The sequence below is a fragment of the Lycium barbarum genome, chromosome 6 (genome assembly GCF_019175385.1).
Source record: "Lycium barbarum isolate Lr01 chromosome 6, ASM1917538v2, whole genome shotgun sequence".
NCBI classification, from domain to species: Eukaryota; Viridiplantae; Streptophyta; class Magnoliopsida; order Solanales; family Solanaceae; genus Lycium; species Lycium barbarum.
In genome coordinates this window covers 21600344-21618688 of record NC_083342.1, presented here as the reverse complement: position 1 = coordinate 21618688, position 18345 = coordinate 21600344, and the positions used below count along the sequence as shown (strand labels likewise).

Here is an 18345-nt window from a genome sequence, read left to right as displayed (position 1 = left end):
TTTTGGATGGCTTATGCCCATATTTGGCTTATGGGTCCTTCTTGACACTTACTTAGCATTTCATTACCAATATAAGGGACATTATAACTCTTCTCCAAAATGTCATTAAGCCATCATTAATTCGATACTCGAAATTCTTTCCCGATACACAACATATACCTTGCTTTCTTTAACAACTTTCGTCTCCTACCTCCAATGTCTTTGAAATCTCATTTAGAATCATTAAATATTATTTCTTACTTATCAAAACATCATATGCATCATGCCCTTCGTCAGTCAATTCACTGTGCATGAACGGAAAATTTTCCGAGGTGTAACATACTAGATCTAGGATAAAAGTCCTACTAATGATAGGAAATTAAATCCTACTAAAATATAAATCAAGAAACAAGAAACCTATTTAGAAAAGGATTCAAGAAACAAGAATTGAAAATAATCTTCAAACTTGAGCTTCTTGGACTTTTATTTTTCTTGAATTTCAGTCTTGTGTTTCTTGATTTTCTTGAATTTCTTGATATTCTTCATCTTTCATCACCTAGGGTTCCATAAAAATTGTAGCTTGACCATGGAAACTGCTTGTAAGCGATGTGTTGATCATATGTTGTTGTAAATTGATGGTTAGTGGTTACTAAGGCCATTGTTAGGTTGTTTTACACCTAGAAATCATTCACCCATTGGAATGGGGCTAAGGGAAGGGTGTTTTGCATTGATTTTGTGACTAGAATAATTGTGACTCATTGAGCATTCTAATTTCTAAACTTTGAGTGTTTCGAGGCTTTAAGGAAGGGAAAAGCTGTAGCAAAGTGATTCGCGTTGTTCCAGCTCTACGTTAAGGTAGGTACGGTCTACTTGAGTTAGAATTTGATTAGTTGATTGTATGTGTTGTGAATTCATTAGGAGAAAGCATGTCTAGTCCTCATGCATGATATTGTGTGGTTGAATTCCTATATGCAATTGATTGAGTGACAGTGCGGGCTTCGTGCCACTATTCATGTGTGTTGAATCTACAGTTGATGTTGTTGTGATGAGAAGTTAATATGATCTTCTCGGTGAAATTTTGACACGAAATGATGAATTGAGCATTGATAATAAGTAGGCAAGAAATATTGTTATGTATGGATAGATGAAAAGGCACAAATGTGACCTAGACTATGGGCTCGTGGTCTGAGGTTCGTTCCGGAAATGAGAGGTACATTGATGTGGCCCGCGCCCGAGGTTCTTTTTGGAGCGGAGGTTTAGGCTCGGGTCCGATGAGTATCCGGAATGAGTGGTACATGGACACCATGGGTCCCCTGCAGGTCATGACTACTGAGCAATGACATCATTTAGCATGTGTGTACAGTGAGTATGGTATTTGTGGTAGACTTATTCCCGTTTTGTGGTTTCCGTTGATTGAGTTCTTGATATTTTGGGTGACTTGATTGGTGATTATCCTTGGTTGAATTGTTGTGGTTTATTGTTTACATGTCTGTTGGCTAGCTTGTTTATTCTATTGATTTTATGAGATATGCATGATATTAATCTTAGTCGGCCTATGATATCTACCGGTACATAGTGTTTGTACTGATACTACCTTGCTGCATTCTTTTGAGTGCAGATTGTGATACAGAGACTGCTACCCGCCCTCACATCTAGCGTTGAGGATGTTGCTGACAAATTTAGAGTGAGCTTCTATCCATGCCAGGCCGCCCGAAGATCTTCCTCTTATGATGTCTATTTCCTATTCTGGACATTATGGTTATTTGTTAGACATATTTCATTCCTTAGAAATGTTTTAGATTAGAGTCTTTGTATGATGACTTTTGGATTTTGGGAAATTGTAATAGTTAGGACTTCCGCATTTACTTCATTATTTTATGGCATGACTTATTTTGATTATCTTATGCTTGAATGAGTAATAACTGATTGAACTGGTTAATATAAGAATAGACTTGAATGAGTAGATGACTTGTGTGTTGGTTCGCCCACTAGGAGTTAGCGTAGGTGCCAGTCATGGCGGGTTGGGTCGTGACAATAAAGAACTGGATTTTTTATATCAAGTTATCATAACTTCTAACATCTAAAAGCATCAAGTGAGAAAATTGATCTCACAGTTACCATTTTCGCCACAAGACTGAAGTTTCTTCATAGTCTTGCCCATAACTTTAAGAAACTCCACGAGCAATGAGACGAGATTCGCATCTTTCAGTTGTGTCGTATGATTTCTTTTTCAATCCATAGACCCACTTACAAGTGACTGGTTTGTTGTTTTCTGGCTTTGGTACAAGCACTCATGTATAATTCTTTCTCAAGTCATCTTTTCTTGCTTTGCTATTTCCCATTTTTGACAGCCCTTAGCTTTCTCGTAACATGTAGGTTCTTTATCAGATGCTCCAGTAAAGAAACATAAAGTCATAGTGCAGTGATTTAATTGCACTTGATAATATTTGAGATAACTTGGTTGCCTTTTCTCCCTCAAAGATCTTCTAGATATTTGCTCGCCATTTGTGGAAGATGAGGGTTCCATGGCTGGAGTAGGTGATTCATCAACTCCTTGTATATTAGTTTCAAGAAAAAATGACTCGTTTTCCAGATTTGATTTTTGGGTTGTACACCATGATGACACTTCATCGAGCACAACATCTCACATGTAACAAACTTTTTGGTTTCTGGATCAATACACTTCCGTCCTTTCCTACGTGAGTCGTAACCAACAAAAATACATCTCTTTGCTTTCAGGTCAAGTTTCGTTCTATTTGATGTAGGAACATGAACATAGCAAATAGAACCAATCACTTGAAAATAACTAACATTGGACTTTTGATCATATAACAATTCAAAAGGAGTCTTTTCTTTACCAAGCCAAGGAGGTAGGCATTTATGACGTGACATGAACATTGAAATGTTTCTACCCATAGCTCGTGAGGTAGGATCTTATTGTGTAGCCATGAAAGACTTGCTGAACCGATATGTGCGAACTTCCTTTCTGCAACCCCATTCTGTTGAGGGTTATTGGGACACGTCAACTATCTTTGAATGCCATTTTTCTCACAAAAATGAAAGAAACCAGTTGACATAGATTCACTGCCATTGTCATTCCTTAAGCACTCTATTTTTTCCCAAACTCCTTTTGTGCAGTGCCACTAAATTCAATGAACTTGGAAAGAGCTTCATTTTTCTCCCTAAAAAAAATACACCCAAGTAAATTTGGGGAAGTCATCTACCAATATCATCGCATATCGATACTCGCTACAACTTGTTGTTCTCGTATTGGTCCCATCAAGTCTGTGTGAACTAGTTCAAATAGAGCTGATGTACGATTTGATGAACTTCTTAAAGGAAGGCGATGTGATTTTTCATATTCACAGCCTTGACAGAATACTTTTTTCTTGTGCGTTTTTCAGCGTTGGCATGATATCTAAAGTTTTATCTGAAGAGATCTTTCGTGGCATTTGATAACCTAAATTCCCCAGTCGAGCATGCCATATCGTTGCATTATCTATCTAGCTTGTTTTCTTCATGGACGCTTCTCTTACTGATATGACAAATATAGAGCTTTTCTTCTTACCAGCAAACTGAACATCAACTTCAATATTTTTCATGTTATCAAGTACTTTCACATCATTTGGACCAAACAAAACATATTTTTTAGAATCAGTAATTTGATAGACCGAAACTAGATTCTTCTTCAAATGTGGAACATGATAGCCATCATTTAGTTTGATGTTTGTATGATTAACACCAATCTTAACGACACCTTCCTTCATTACTGGATAAGTCGAGTTATCAACCGTTACTATAATTCTTTCTCCGTTATCTTGTCACAACACTGAAAATAATGAATCTTCGCCAGTCACATGGTGTGAACATCCAAAATCAACTATCCACTCCTCCTTGAAGTCAACATAATTGATATGAGATTTATTTGGTGTCGATTCAAAAGCCGCATTGTCTTTTATTTCAACGTCTTCAACAGTAAAGCAATGCTCCTACTTAGGCTCATCGTCTTGTTCATCTTCTTAAGCAACATTTTCTTTAGAGGTCTTAACCAGTGTTTTAAAAGGCGTTTTCGGGGCGAGCCCTGGGGCGGGGCGTACCAAAAATTCCCCGGGGCGATGGGTCGGGGCGAAAGTCTCCAAAGGCGTACGCCCAATAACTCTGGGCGTACGCCCGGGCGTTTGGGCAAGTTTCTTTTGTTGGGGCGTAAGCCCAGAAAACTTCTTCAAACTAAAACGAAATTTGTTAAATAAGTCCTTAATATAATGCCCAAATTCTCAAAAGTCAACATGTAATTACTCAAATGTTTTAAAAAGGAACTGGAACATTAAATTTAAAAGTCAAGACCTTTTTTTATTGCTAGAATGCCTAATATATATTCTTTTCCAATTATTTATCTTGTCTTCTACTATCTCAAAAAAGTAACGAGCAGTCACTTGTACTTGTAAGTAGCATATAATATATTGTTCTAATTAGTTTTTTTATGGGGGTGGAGCATATATATATATATATATATATATATATATATATATATATATATATATATATCACTTATTTATAGTTTTCTTCAATTTTTTACGCTATTTCACCTATTTAAAAGTATTTATTATAATTATATCATTTTATAAAATACTAAAAATTAAAACCCCATGGGGCTTACGCCTCACTGAGGCAGACGTAAAACGCCCCGCCTTACGCCCTCGCCTTTTAAAACACTGGTCTTAACACAAAAATATCTCTGAATATGCCCAAGCTTCCCACATCTATGACACCTGATTGATATGTTACCTTGTGAACTGTTACCAGCAACCTTCCTCCGATTAATACGTTCTTCTTGATCATGCTCATTTGACTTTCCTTTTGAGAAAAGAACAACTCTATGTTCAGAGTTGAAACATTTGGCCATTTGTTTAGCCAAAGCTTCCTGATTAGACAATAGAATTTCCAATTCTTCAACTGATAGTTGTTTTCCCCATCCTTGAATGGAGGTGACAAAGGGTGTATACTCATTGTTTAAACCACAAATGAGTAATCTCCTTAAACGGGCTTCACCAATCTTCTTAGTCGCATCTAGTTCTGAAATTTCAGCACAAAATTTCTAAAATCGACATGCTTCCTTGCATATCATTGCCAATTCATTTTTCAAGAACTGTAATCTTGTTGTATTCTTCTTGGAAAATAACCTTTCGAGAGTTCCTTAGACTTGCTTTGGATAACCAACATCACGAACAGTATCAATGAACACTTTGCTAATCGATGTCCTTAAAGCAAATAGAGCCTTCCCGCACTTGATCCTCCATTCCTACGTGGTTCAGTATTATCAGGGTTATCTGTTGGAATTTCTGTATCGGACCAGCAACCAATTCTCGCTATTCTTGACATTGAAGATAAGCTTTCGTACATCCTCCAATAGTTTCTCAATACTATTTTGTGCATTTGCACCACTTCCCGCATTAAACTGGTCCGTATTACACAATAAGAATATTGCTGGTCCATATTACACAATAAGAATATTCTTACAAAACAAACTACAAGAAATAGAAATGGCAACAAAAAATTTAATATTTGGCAACAACTTAGTTTTATTGTTGGCAAATGAACTTTTTTGTTGCCAAACAATTTAATTTTGTTGACATAGTATTGATTATTGTTGCAAAAAGTACTTTTGGCAACAAACAAAAAAAAGTTGTTGCACGTCATTGCAACAGTAGTTGGGAAAAGTTTATGCAGCAAATTTTTTCTCGTTGCCAAAAAAATACTTTTTACAACAATAATCAATCTATGGCAACAAAAAAATAATTGTTACCAAATATCTTTTTTCTTGTAGTGATAACAACAAGAGCAGCGATTGAAGAATCCCAACCTAGCTATGATACCATAAAACAAAGAGATGAACTTGAAATAAACCTTTTTATTAAAAGCTTATTTGAAAGAATACAACAGAAATTTAATTTACAAACTAAACTCTAAAGTCATAACTGATTTTAGAAGCATAACTGGACTCTTAAAAAGTGCAGAAAATATCCAACTACATCAGAGTGTCGATATACTCTGTTATTGACTCCAACCTATCCCGAAAATATAGGAACAAACACATTGACTTAGTAAAACTAAATGACAACAAAGAAAGCAGTAAATACGCACTAATTTGTAATATAGATGTGAGATATATTTAGTAAAATTATTAAAAAATGAGGGAGACCAAATCAAACCTCCATATATAATATTTAATGATGCATCTACCTCCATTAGCGCCCAGATTACCTTTTGAGCCTCCATCTTTATTTAACTTAATAAATGGTTTTCCTGGGAACTTCCATTGGACAACATGGATATGGAAAATTGGGCAGTATTAGCTATCCCACATAGAGCTTCTCATTTTAGAATAGGGCTAACCACTGGGAATTATTTATGAGAAACTATATTAATCTGCTGATTAATCTCCAAAAACACCTTAGTAACATGATATGTGCAGATAATTACAACGTATACATGAGAAAATACTCAAAATACCCCCAACGTTTGACCAAAATCTCAACTACACACTTAACCTTTGCGGGGGTCCTATTACCCCCTGAACAAATTTTTTCAGTATCAAAATGTCCTTTTTTTGTTGATGTGGCAGTCCAATCTGCCAACCCCCAAATATTAAATGGCGATTGTCCACACGCGCCTGGCCCACGTGCCACATGTTTAATTTCGCCCCATTTTTTATTAATTTCCCCCCTTCCTTTATCCATCTACTCTTCTTCAAAAAAAAAAAAAATCTCTCAATTTTTCATACTCCATTTTTAGTAAGGATCCGAAAACCCATACCCAATTCTCCTTCATCTTCATCAACATTATCATCATCATCATCATCTTCATTAGGAGTTGGAAAAAAAAATCACACCAACTTCCTCAAATCTAATCCAAACAAACCCAAATGTGAAAGGAAGTTTCCTAACACCAAATAGAACAAAGTTCATCCATTAATTTGATCAAACAATCAAGAATTTAAAGAAACCCATTTGGTGTTCTTCATAGCTTTCTCCAAATTCCTTGCAATGGAGTTTAATTTTCTCCCCAAATCAACTCAAAGAATTAGTGTTTAAACAACTCCAACCAAGCAACAAGTAGCAACTCCAAACAAGCAACTTCCAATCAGATTTTCTTTAACAAGATTAGATTTTTCAACCTTGTTTTTTTTTTCAGATTTTTCATTTTTTTTTCTTCAGATTTTTCATTTTTTTTTTCTTCAGATTTTCGTTTACGGTGGAAAGTTGTTCGGAATCGGAAAGAGAATAGCTTTTTTAGCTTCAAAAAAGCTAATACACAAAGAGTAAGGGAAACAACAACCAGTTTCCACCATAACCACAACACATTTCCAACTGACATTGAATTCTTCGTCATAGTTTTTAATTATTCTCTTCTTCCTTCTCTTCCTGAAAATTATAAAATTAGAGTTGCACTTTATCTTTCTGTGTATAATACTCTATAAAGAACTATATATATATATATATATATATATCTGTGTGTGTACATTGAATTTGAGAAACGACACCAAATGCTAGCTTTATTTTTGGTTTCACATTGATTGCTAGTGCTTTCGTTTAACAAGATTAGATTTTTGTGGGGGTATTATTTTTTATGTTTTATGAATTTATAATGGATATTATTTTGACAAAAAAAAATAGAGATGGGTATTAAATAGGGTAAAGAAGAAGATGAAGTAGCCTAAAAATGGAGGGAGTTCAAAATTAATCAATGTGGCAGCTGAGTTGGCACTCCAAAACACGTTAGATGCTGTTTTTTAAAGGCTGTCACGCGCCACTGGGCGGTGCATTCACGCTCTTTTCCACATCAGCAAAAAAGGGGCATTTTGATACTGAAAAAATTTGTCCAGGGGGTAATAGAACCCCCGCAAAGGTTAGATGTGTAATTGGGATTTTATTCAAACGTTGGGGGGTATTTTGAGTATTTTCTCACGTATACATGGTAAGTAATATAATGCACAACAATTAGCATTCATGAATATGCATTAGCCCCCGCTAATCGCATGTATGCTCGACACTCTATAACGCTACCTCCACACATACAAGACATTTTAGAACATGATTACTTTGGTAAAATTTCCCTATTGAGGCGAAAGTCTTAACTTTCCTCGGTTCAACTAAGCTTTCAACCTTCCAAAACTGCTTTTTCATGCCCGGATGCGTCCAAACAACTCAACTCTAATCTGGCCAAAAGAATATTCACGAGCTCAAATAATGCTATTGAACTCGGTTTCATGATTTAGTACGAGGTCTTAGTGAAAGTCAAACCCGAATTTATATGGTCAAACTTTGAAATAAATAATATATTTCGGTTACTCATGATCCCACGAGTCCAAATATATAATTATATTTATATTTTGAGTTCATTTGCTAGCTCATATCGTTAAAGTCCCACATGTCACTTCTAAATCCATAGTTTACGTGTCACTATCAATGGTATTCAAGATATAGATTCAAATCAGTGTTTAGAACACTTACCCCTAATTTGTGAATGAAATCCTCGTCCAAATCACCTTAAGGTTGAACATTCAATACCCAAATTGTGGAACAATGAATGAGATCCCAAAAAAATCTGATACATATATCTGAAGACTTAAGAAGTTATTTATCGCAATCGCGACACCAGGGGTTAGATTGTGATTCAGGTGTACTCAACCCTGCATGATCGCAACACAGGCATCGCGATCGCTTACTTTAGCCAGGTGGCCAACTATTGCGATCGCGATGCTCAACAGATTTCCTGATCTCAATTGTGACTCATGGTCTACAATAGTGATACACAGCTGCACCAGCAAAAATGTCCAATTTTTCAAATTTCAGAATGTGATCAAAACTAACCTGAGCCCCTTGGGTCCCATCCCAAACTAATAAACCCCTCCGACCCACGAAAATTTGAAAACTATAGATTCATTAGTACCAATTTTGCCAACAAATCTCATATGGTATTGTTGACTTATACAAGGTTTGAATACACAATTTAAAGCTTTAAATTTAAAAACGAGGGGCAGGGCTGGATTGCTACATATCCTTAGATTAGCGAGAGAGTATTAGACAGAAGTGTCAAATACTTCAAACTACATGTGCCTGTATAGGAATATGGTCGTAACCATTGGTTCGGACAATTAGATTCCTTGCTTGAAACTTAGTGTTAGACTAGCTAACATCATGTCGAAACCACTCGGCACTGTGGTGAGGCGGCTTAGCCGACCAGACTAGGATCGGGCCCCATATACACATAGTGGTTTATATGCACATGTGTCAGTGCCAATAGAGATTCCTCCTTAAGTTATGATACTCGTTCTATTTCAATTTATGTGAACCTAATTGACTGGGTACGGATTTTATAAAAGAAGAAAACACTTTTAAGCTTGTGATGTTAAATGAGTCACATATATTTTGTGTGGTTATTAATCATTGGATAAAAGTAAATTGTTTTCAAATATAGAAATGAGTCATTCTTTTTTGCACGGACTAATAAGAAAATAGGTTCACATAAATTGAAACGGACGGAGTATATGTTATGATATCAAAAAAGGAATAAGGCCACATGTTGAGTATTAAATGAAATGTTTTAAGTTTATAATTTATTTACGACTTGTGAAATGTCTTTTATTGATTTGGATTGCATATCCATAGCATGAAATTTTTATTAAACTCTTGCCCAGTCTTGAGTTAGGTACTTGCTGGGTACGATGCGGATGTACTCAGTCTTACTTGGCAGTATTTTTGTTTTTCCCTTTCAGACACATGTGAGATCAGCATGGGGACATGAGTTGGGCGTTTGACTCCTCCAACTTGTTATGGTGAGTAATTGGGTTCACTATTGCACTAGTGGGTGTCTTAATGTCTAGTTGTTTTTTTAGTAATATTTAGTCAGTTAAAACTTCTATGTACATTGTGTGTCATGTATTTATGTTTAAAACATTATCACTTCATGAATTATGATCCACATGCTTACTATTTCTAGTTATAAAATTTCAGTTATCATGATACCTGCATAATTTATGTCTAAATTTGAAATGAATGTTAATTCGCTGTCACAAGTTTTAAGGTATCAAGTACCGATTACATTTCTTTAGTTTTGGAGCGTGCTATTTTTCTTTTATTTTAAGAATCAAATGTTCCTTGTAATTAAAGCCCCTTGTGTACAAGGTACTACAGTATATATGAGAGGGCAACAATCTTACAGATGAATTGGGACGTACTCCATCCGGATCAAAAAAAAAAAATCCACTTAGTCATTTGCACACCCCTTAAGAAAATACTAACTCCTAGACAAAAATAGGTAATTTGACTAAACTACCCCTAATTAAATAAGCACTGGGATTTGATTATTTAACACTTAATAGGGAAAAATATGAAAAAAAAAAAAAAAAACAATGTTACTTCTTTCTTGATTTGATAAGTGAACACTTTTTTTGACTCAAGAAAAGAAGACTAAGTGGACACCTTTTTTGAGCCGGAGAGAGTAGTATTTAGTTTCTCTACTCTAATTTGTAAAAATCCAGAGTGTCGCTTTTGTCATTTGTGCAGGCGAATCAGTTTACGTGAATCCAGTTATAAATTTTATTCAAATACTTTATTTATATCAGTTGGGTGTGCGAACAAAGTACTACATTGGTAGCTGAAAAGAAAAATGAGTTACTTATAAAGAGTTGAATACTTTTAATGATGTAAGGCCTTTTGGGGAAAACCATGCGGACTTGACCCAAAGCGGACAATATCACGTCATGTTAAAAGCATTTTTGGACCGTTTTAGCCCAACAATATTAAAAGTGGAGATAGATAAAGAAATTAGAGGATCTGAGACATCAGATTGAAGACGAAGATTGAAGACAAAGTATACTAATGTCATATACGTTATTAAAAGAGCACTCTGTAAAGGAGCAAAATAAATAAAGAAAGCAAAACAAATCAACCCTCACAAACCCAAAATGAGTTATTACACAATGTAATGTCCCCAACAAACAAGAACTAATTAAAGATCTCTGTCCCTTGTACACTCTGGAGGAAGTGTAGGGTTCCTTTTTCTATCAGTACAATAGTTATAAATAGTAAATTTTTGGCGAACCCATTGAAGTCTTCTATACTGAGGTCCATCTAAATCTTGAAAAGCCTTTTGATCCCACCATTTCATGCCATTGGTGTTACAAACTTGCACTTCTTGCGGGGTGACAGCCTCGCAGCCATCGATGTGGAACGAAGTGTAGGAAGCGATGAACGGTGCAGCTGACCAATCGGTTTTCTCTAATCCTCCTCTCGTAGCCCAATCGTCTGCATTCCATAGGCTCGAATAGATCTTCATTGGCTGATTGAACGGGAATTTCACACCTATGTCTTCGGAATTCTTGAATACTCTTATTGGGACATCGTCCACAAAGATCCTGCAATTTTTTTTCATATTACATACAAATAATATACATATAATATACATAAATATACATATCATATACACAATCAGTGTGTAGATTTTGTATATTTTGGCCAATGGGCATTACACCTTTGGAACACTCAAAAGAATGATAGCCAGCAAATATATAGGTTTTGTTTAAGTATAAATATACATATACACAACATATACATATAATATACAAAATCAGTGTGTAAATTTTGTATATTTTAGCTAACATCCAAAATTAATTTCGGCCGATGGGCATTACATTTTTTGGCCACTCAAAAGAATAATACTAGCTAGCAAATATATAGGTTTTGTATTAAATATAAATATACATATAAATATACACAGTATATACAAAATATGCATATAACATTCTAATTAATTAGTTTCTGCTAATGGGCCAAAAATGAAAAAAGACCTTTTAGATAAGTATAGTATTTAATTTCCCAGTTTTACCATGTTTTCTATTTTAGGAATCTAATCTCAAAAATGTTTGAAAAGAAAATGTCATCAACTTACACAATCTGAAAGGTGTTCCAAAGAACGGAATAGGAATGGAAGTCTTTGGTTGGATCAAACCAGAGATAGATCCTCTGTTCTCTGTCTCCTTTGCCTCCAGTGAACACATTGCTCTGCAATATGTATGGCTGACCTGTTCTGTTCCCCAGGAATTCGAAATCTATCTCATCGTGTTCTGCATTGTTTGACGATAGCTGAGGATAACCCCAAATAAATAAAAAAAACATCAGTCTCTCTTTTAATATGTACAGACAGAGTCAATAAGATTTTTGAATCTTGTGATCTTAAATTAAAGACCTGCATTACGTATCAAAATGCGTTTGAATGTTGTGATTTAAATATATCATGTAAAATGTTGGATGTAACGACCAAATATAGAATGTGGCATTTTTTAAAACATCCTAAATTGGAAAGTAAGAAACATAAATTGAAGCGAAAGCTATAAAAATTAGTATGTACTGCAATTAAGAAAATGATTACATACATAAAATGCAGTGACAACACCAGCAGAATCTCCTCCAACAAGCTTCATTTTCATGCTGAAGTGCCCAAAAAGATACGATCTCTTTGATTGAAATCCAGTTCCTTCAATCATCCAAAATTCAAAAGTGAGTAAATTAAAGCACAACTTTCAAGGATTTGAAGTGGTAGAAATAAAATTTTCACTAACGAAAGTCAAAATATAAAAAAGTAAAAGCACGAAAAAAAAAAAAAAAAAAAGCCTAGGGAATTAAACATATGGTATGTATACAGAACTTTTTCTTCTTACCTATCTATGCGAATAGAAAAGTAGTATTGTCAAGAAGAAGCTCAGCAGTAGTACCACCATTAAGGTACTTGATATGGTGACTTGACCAACTAGGTTCATAGTTGTTCCAAAAAGGTACATCAACTGCCTTCCTTGGTGCCCCACAACTTACCAATATTGACAAATTAATCAAAGCAAAACCAACTAGAGCTCCCTTCATATTACCTCTTTTCTTTTCTTGAATGAGACATTGGTCATTTGGATATGGTTCATTATTTATAGAGGGGGATTTTGAATGTTATGCTGAAATGGAACACTTGGCCATGTGTCAAGTGTCAACAGAACATTGAAGCAAGTGAGATATTGTCAGATATTTCGGTGATATATTTAGACTTCCAGCTGTTGCGTAACTGCCCAATTTAATTAAGTACAAGACTTTTGTCTGGTGCAGATTGGAGGAGCAATCCACGGCGCCATGCACATGGTCCCATCAATCAATCAAAAGGAAATATGGGCCCATGTCGGAGGACAACAAACGCGCCTAGGAATACATAGGAGAAAATATTGATAATTCGTTTGATTGGATTGTTTATACCCAATCAAGTGTTCATGGGTCGGTTTGGGTTAGTTTTTGGTTAAAATCAAAACCAAACCAACTTATAGTCTATTTGGTCAAGCTTTTAAAAATAGCTTATTTTAAAAAGTACTTTTGAACTTTTCAAAAAAATATTTTTGGCTAAAAACAGTTTGTGTTTAGCCAATTAATTTAAAAAGTATTTTTAAGCAGCAATTAGTGTTGGGCCAAGATTTTAAAAAGTGTTTCTATGTGTATTTTTCTCAAAAGTATTTTTCAAAAAAGTGCATTTGGGCAAAAGCTATTTTTTTAACCTTCTGAAAAACTGTTTCTGTTATTCCCCAAAAGCACTTATTTTCTCTCAAAAGCTTGGTCAAACACCTCACTTTTTTAAAAATAAGCACTTATTGAAAAAATAAGTACTTTTGGGGGGAAAATAAGCTTGGCCAAACAGGCTATTAGTCGGTTTTTAAATCATTAAAACCAAACCAAACTAAATACGGAAAAGGCTCATAAATACCCCTAACCTATTGGAAAAGGCTCATATATATCCTCCTTCCACCTTTGGGTCTAAAAATACCCGTAAGGTTTGTTTTTGGCTCAAATATACCCTTCAAACTAACAGACCAAATTTGATGGTGTTAAAAAGCCATGTGGCATTTTCTAATTGGTGCCACATTTTAATTTAAAATAATTATATAAAACCCACCCAAATTCTAAACCCAAACCCGTGGCCGACCCGTTCTGGAGGTACCATACGTTCTTTTTCTCTTCCTTTGTCTCCAATAAATCAGAAACTCAAATACTCAATGAGATTTGAAAGTTTTGATTTGCAATATATATAAGAGGGTTTTGTTTTTATGTGAAATTATAACCTATGAATTGTCAAACGATTTTTATCCTTTTGCTAAGCCATTATTTTCTTATTTGAAGGAAAACATCACATGCGACTGCCATGTCATCTTTTTCAGTGAATTTCTTTCTCAACACCCCACCCACCTACCCCTTTGTGGGTTTTCTTCCCTTCATCAGTTTCCATCATTTTCTTGATTTTTTTTTTCCAGTTTTGATTTCAAGAAATTGGAGAAATTGAAGTGCTTTGAATTGAGAATTCTAATTTTTATAAAGTTGGGTTTTTTTTTCTTTCATGAAATTCATATTAAAGATATAAATGGAGAACTCTGCTACATCTGAGGAGACTCAAAAAAAGCGCCCACATATAACTCTGTTTTTTCATCACCCACCATGGCTAGATATTCTAAAGCTTCTTAAGATAATAAAGTTATAAGCTTTTTCACTTTTCGTTTAGTGTATCGTACCTCCAGAACGGGTCAGCCACGGGTTTGGGTTTAGAACTTGGGTGGGTTTTACATAATTATTTTAAATCAAAATGTGGCACCAATTAGAAAATGCCACGTGACTTTTTAACACAGTCAAATTTGGTCTGTTAGTTTGAAGGGTATATTTGAGTCAAAAACAAACCTTAAGGTATTTTTAGACCCAAAGGTGGAAGGAGGGTATTTATGAGCCTTTTCCAATAGGTTAGGGGTATTTATGAGCCTTTTCCGAACTAAATATAATGTATATTCACCGGTTTGGTTGTTGTCTGTTTGGTTCGATTTGGTGCAATTTTTCGATTTTTAAGAAACATAATGATATTTCTCTCTTTCATTATTTTTCTTACGATTAGGAAAGATTTTTCCATCGATCTGTTTTCAACTTATAATTCATTATTACCTATTTATTGTGCGAGTTTTAAATTTCTTGGATTATGGAGAAAATATCTTAAGATCTATAAATTTTAATCAAGTGAATAAGTTTTATAAGAAATACAATTTTTTTAAGGTAAATCTCATAGTTGTTTCTTTGAATAAACAAGTTCGGATTCATAGATTTCTTTTAAGAAATGGACTTAAGGTGTAGAGCTCATTAGCCTAATATATATAAAGAAATTTTTTATGAAAAAGTAAACAAAGTGTTTAAAATTATTTATTAAAAAATATATATTGTATATATATAATTATAAAAATTGTGTATATTATTTAGTCAGTTTGGTTCGGTTTTTTCTTCGATTTGTTTTTAATAAAATCAAAACCAAACCAAATATCATCGATTTTTTAAAATTCAAAACCAAAACAAACCAAACCCAAATAACTATCGGTTTATTTTATCGGTTTGCAGTTTGGATTGGTTATTAACCAAACCGTGAACACCCCTAAATTGATGTATAATACTTCCTATGTCCCAATTTATATAAGGAGGTTCGGAATACGAGGGTCAAAGCAGTTAATCTTTGATAGCAGCTTCGAGCATAGATTCTTTGAGTTTTTAAAATAAAATTAACGTATTTGTAAACTACATGAAAAGTATTATTAAAAGTCGACGTATTAGATAATGCACAATATATTAAAAACTTCCCAAATAGTAAAACCCTCGTATAAATTGGGACAGAGGGAGTATGTGTTTTAACATAAATACACTACTAAAAAACTGCCAAAAATAAATGGCGCAAAACCCGACAGACTGCGTCACTTCAACAAACCAACGCAAAATCGACGAAGTGTATTTCTAATTATTTTTTATTTTTTTAATTAAAAAACCGACGTCGATTTTTTTCGAGGAAATTTGTGCTTACAGTTCCGCCAAAATTTTTACACAAACGTCCGTCGATTTCTTTAAATTTTTTTTTTGGTCAAAATCTGGTCAATGGATTAAAAAACACCGACGGACTACGTCAGTTTTGTCCGTCGGTTTTTCTAATTCAATTAGACCCAAAACGGGTTCAATAGCCATTTCCCCCATTTCCCAAAAACTTAAAAAAAACCTCCACCCATCACCTGCGCCACCACTCCCTTGCACCAACATCCCTACCACAGGCGCCAATCTCCCCGCCACCCATCCCGACTTACCACCGTTTTTAACAAAAAAATTAAGGTTAGTACTCAAATTAGGGCTTTTAAAAAAAATTCAATGTTAGTTTTATTTGTAGAATTTAGGCTTAATGTTTGTCTATTTAGCTTTGTTAAACATCATTTGTAATGTTATTGATGTTGAATTTGTGAAAAAATGTAAACTTTATTTGATTAGTTTACTTTTCATATTTTTTTATTTTATTTTATTTTGCTTGAGATTGTGCTATATTTTATGTTAATTGTCAATGTATTTGTGTTAGGTTAGTTAACATCGTTTGTAATATTATTGATGTTGAATTTGTGCAAAAATGTATACTTTATTTGACTAGTTTAATTTTTCAATTTTTAGAATTGGTTGGGATTGTGCCTTTTGTTAGAATCCATAAGTTATTAAAGTTAGAATTGGTTGAGATTGTGCTTTTCAAAGTTAGAATTGTTAAGTTATAATATTTCTATAACCTCAAAACTAAAATGTAGACTTTATTTGACTAGATTTACTTTTCAATTTTTAGAATTGATTGGGATTGTGATTTTCAAAGTTATATTAAAGTCAGAATCCATAAGTTATTAAAGTTAGAATTGTTATTGAGAATCAAAGTTAGAATTGATTGAGATTGTTCTTTCTTAAGTTATATTTTAAGTTAGAATTCTTAAGTTGTAATATATTTCTATAACCTCAGTAATTTGAGGGTATATTTTTGTAGATGGATCGCATATGGATGTATAATATGAATAATAGTGATCATGTGGGTGTACATGATGAATTTGTTAAAGGTGTTAACGGGTTTATCACACATGCAATGTCATTTCACCCTTTTCAAAATAAAGGGGTAATTAGGTGTCCTTGTTCGCGTTACAAGTGTAAGAAGTATTTGAAACCGAAAACAGTTAAAGTTCATTTATATTGTCATGGGTTTTAAGGAGAGATATTATGTTTGGACTGATCATGGAGAGACTGATGGGGTCAATGGTATATTTTATAATAAGGTTGTTGGTGAAAGTAGTAAGTCGCAGGAATATAGTCATGTTCAATATGATAGAGTTAATGATATGGTTAATGATGCTTTTGGGGTACATTCTAGGTTTGAACCTGAGCAAAATTTTGAGCAACCTCCTAATGAAGAAGCAATGCGCTTCTATCAAGTTTCATTTTTAAATATATAGATGCAATTTATGCAAGATGTGGAGCGGTACAGCCAAACTCAGTCTGACCACTCGAGTCGTCCTCCACCGAAATTAGAGGTAGAATTTTGGCGTAGAGCAGTTGGGGGAGAACAAAAGGGTAGAGCGTATGAACAACTTAAGTCGCCTTCGGTCAGGATTGCAAGGTGAAGGGTCTTATCAACAAGCCGAGGGAGTTGATGGTGTTTAGCTCGCAGCTATGGCGCAGCAAATCGAAGAACTTAATCGAAAATTAGCGCAGACTGATGCACAAAGAGTTGCGGAAAGTAATTTGATGAAAGCGAACCTTGAATCGCTCAAGGAACAAGTTAAAAGCCACATTGAATGTGGACGATTTGGTGTGCTCCCTTCTCCTCCTCCACCCACCTCCCCCCCCCCCCCCCCCCCCTCCCCCATTCCCCGTTCTGACCTAAAAGATGATGATGATGGTGATTACATAGCCCGGACACCGGATGAAGAGTTGCAGTAGTTTGGATTTCATAATGGACTTATGTTAAAACTATGTAGAACTAGTTAATGGTACTTTTGGTGGGATATTTGAATATTTTGAACTTTGATAGTCTATTTAGATAGTATTTGACGTGTTTAGATAGTGTTTGATTGTTACTTAGGGTATTTTATGTGTTATAGCTCTTTTAGAATTAATTTGGAGCATTTTAGTGCTGGTTTTGATCATGTTATTGTGCTGGGTTTTGTGTTGATTTTGTGCAGTGTGGCTACAGATAATGCAGCAATTACCTGCTGGGTTTTTTCCAGAAAACGGACGAAAAAAAGACAGACTGCGTCGGTTTTTTTATTAAAAAATATAATTAAATAAATAACTGACGCGGTCCATCAATTTTTTATAAAATTTATATTATTTCTTTTTAAATTAAAAAAACCGACGCATTCCGTCGATTTTTTATTTAATATTTTTTATTATTGGATATAAAACCGACGGACCACGTAAGTGATGCAGTCCGTCGGTTTCCAAAAAGTGACGCTATGAAAATCGACGGTGT

At 34.4% G+C, this 18345-nt stretch overlaps 1 pseudogene; it reads right to left on the bottom strand.

Annotated features, from left to right (window-relative positions):
* Positions 1-10932: 10932 nt before the first annotated feature.
* On the bottom strand, positions 10933-13003 carry LOC132643597 (probable xyloglucan endotransglucosylase/hydrolase protein; annotated as a pseudogene).
* Positions 13004-18345: the final 5342 nt, after the last annotated feature.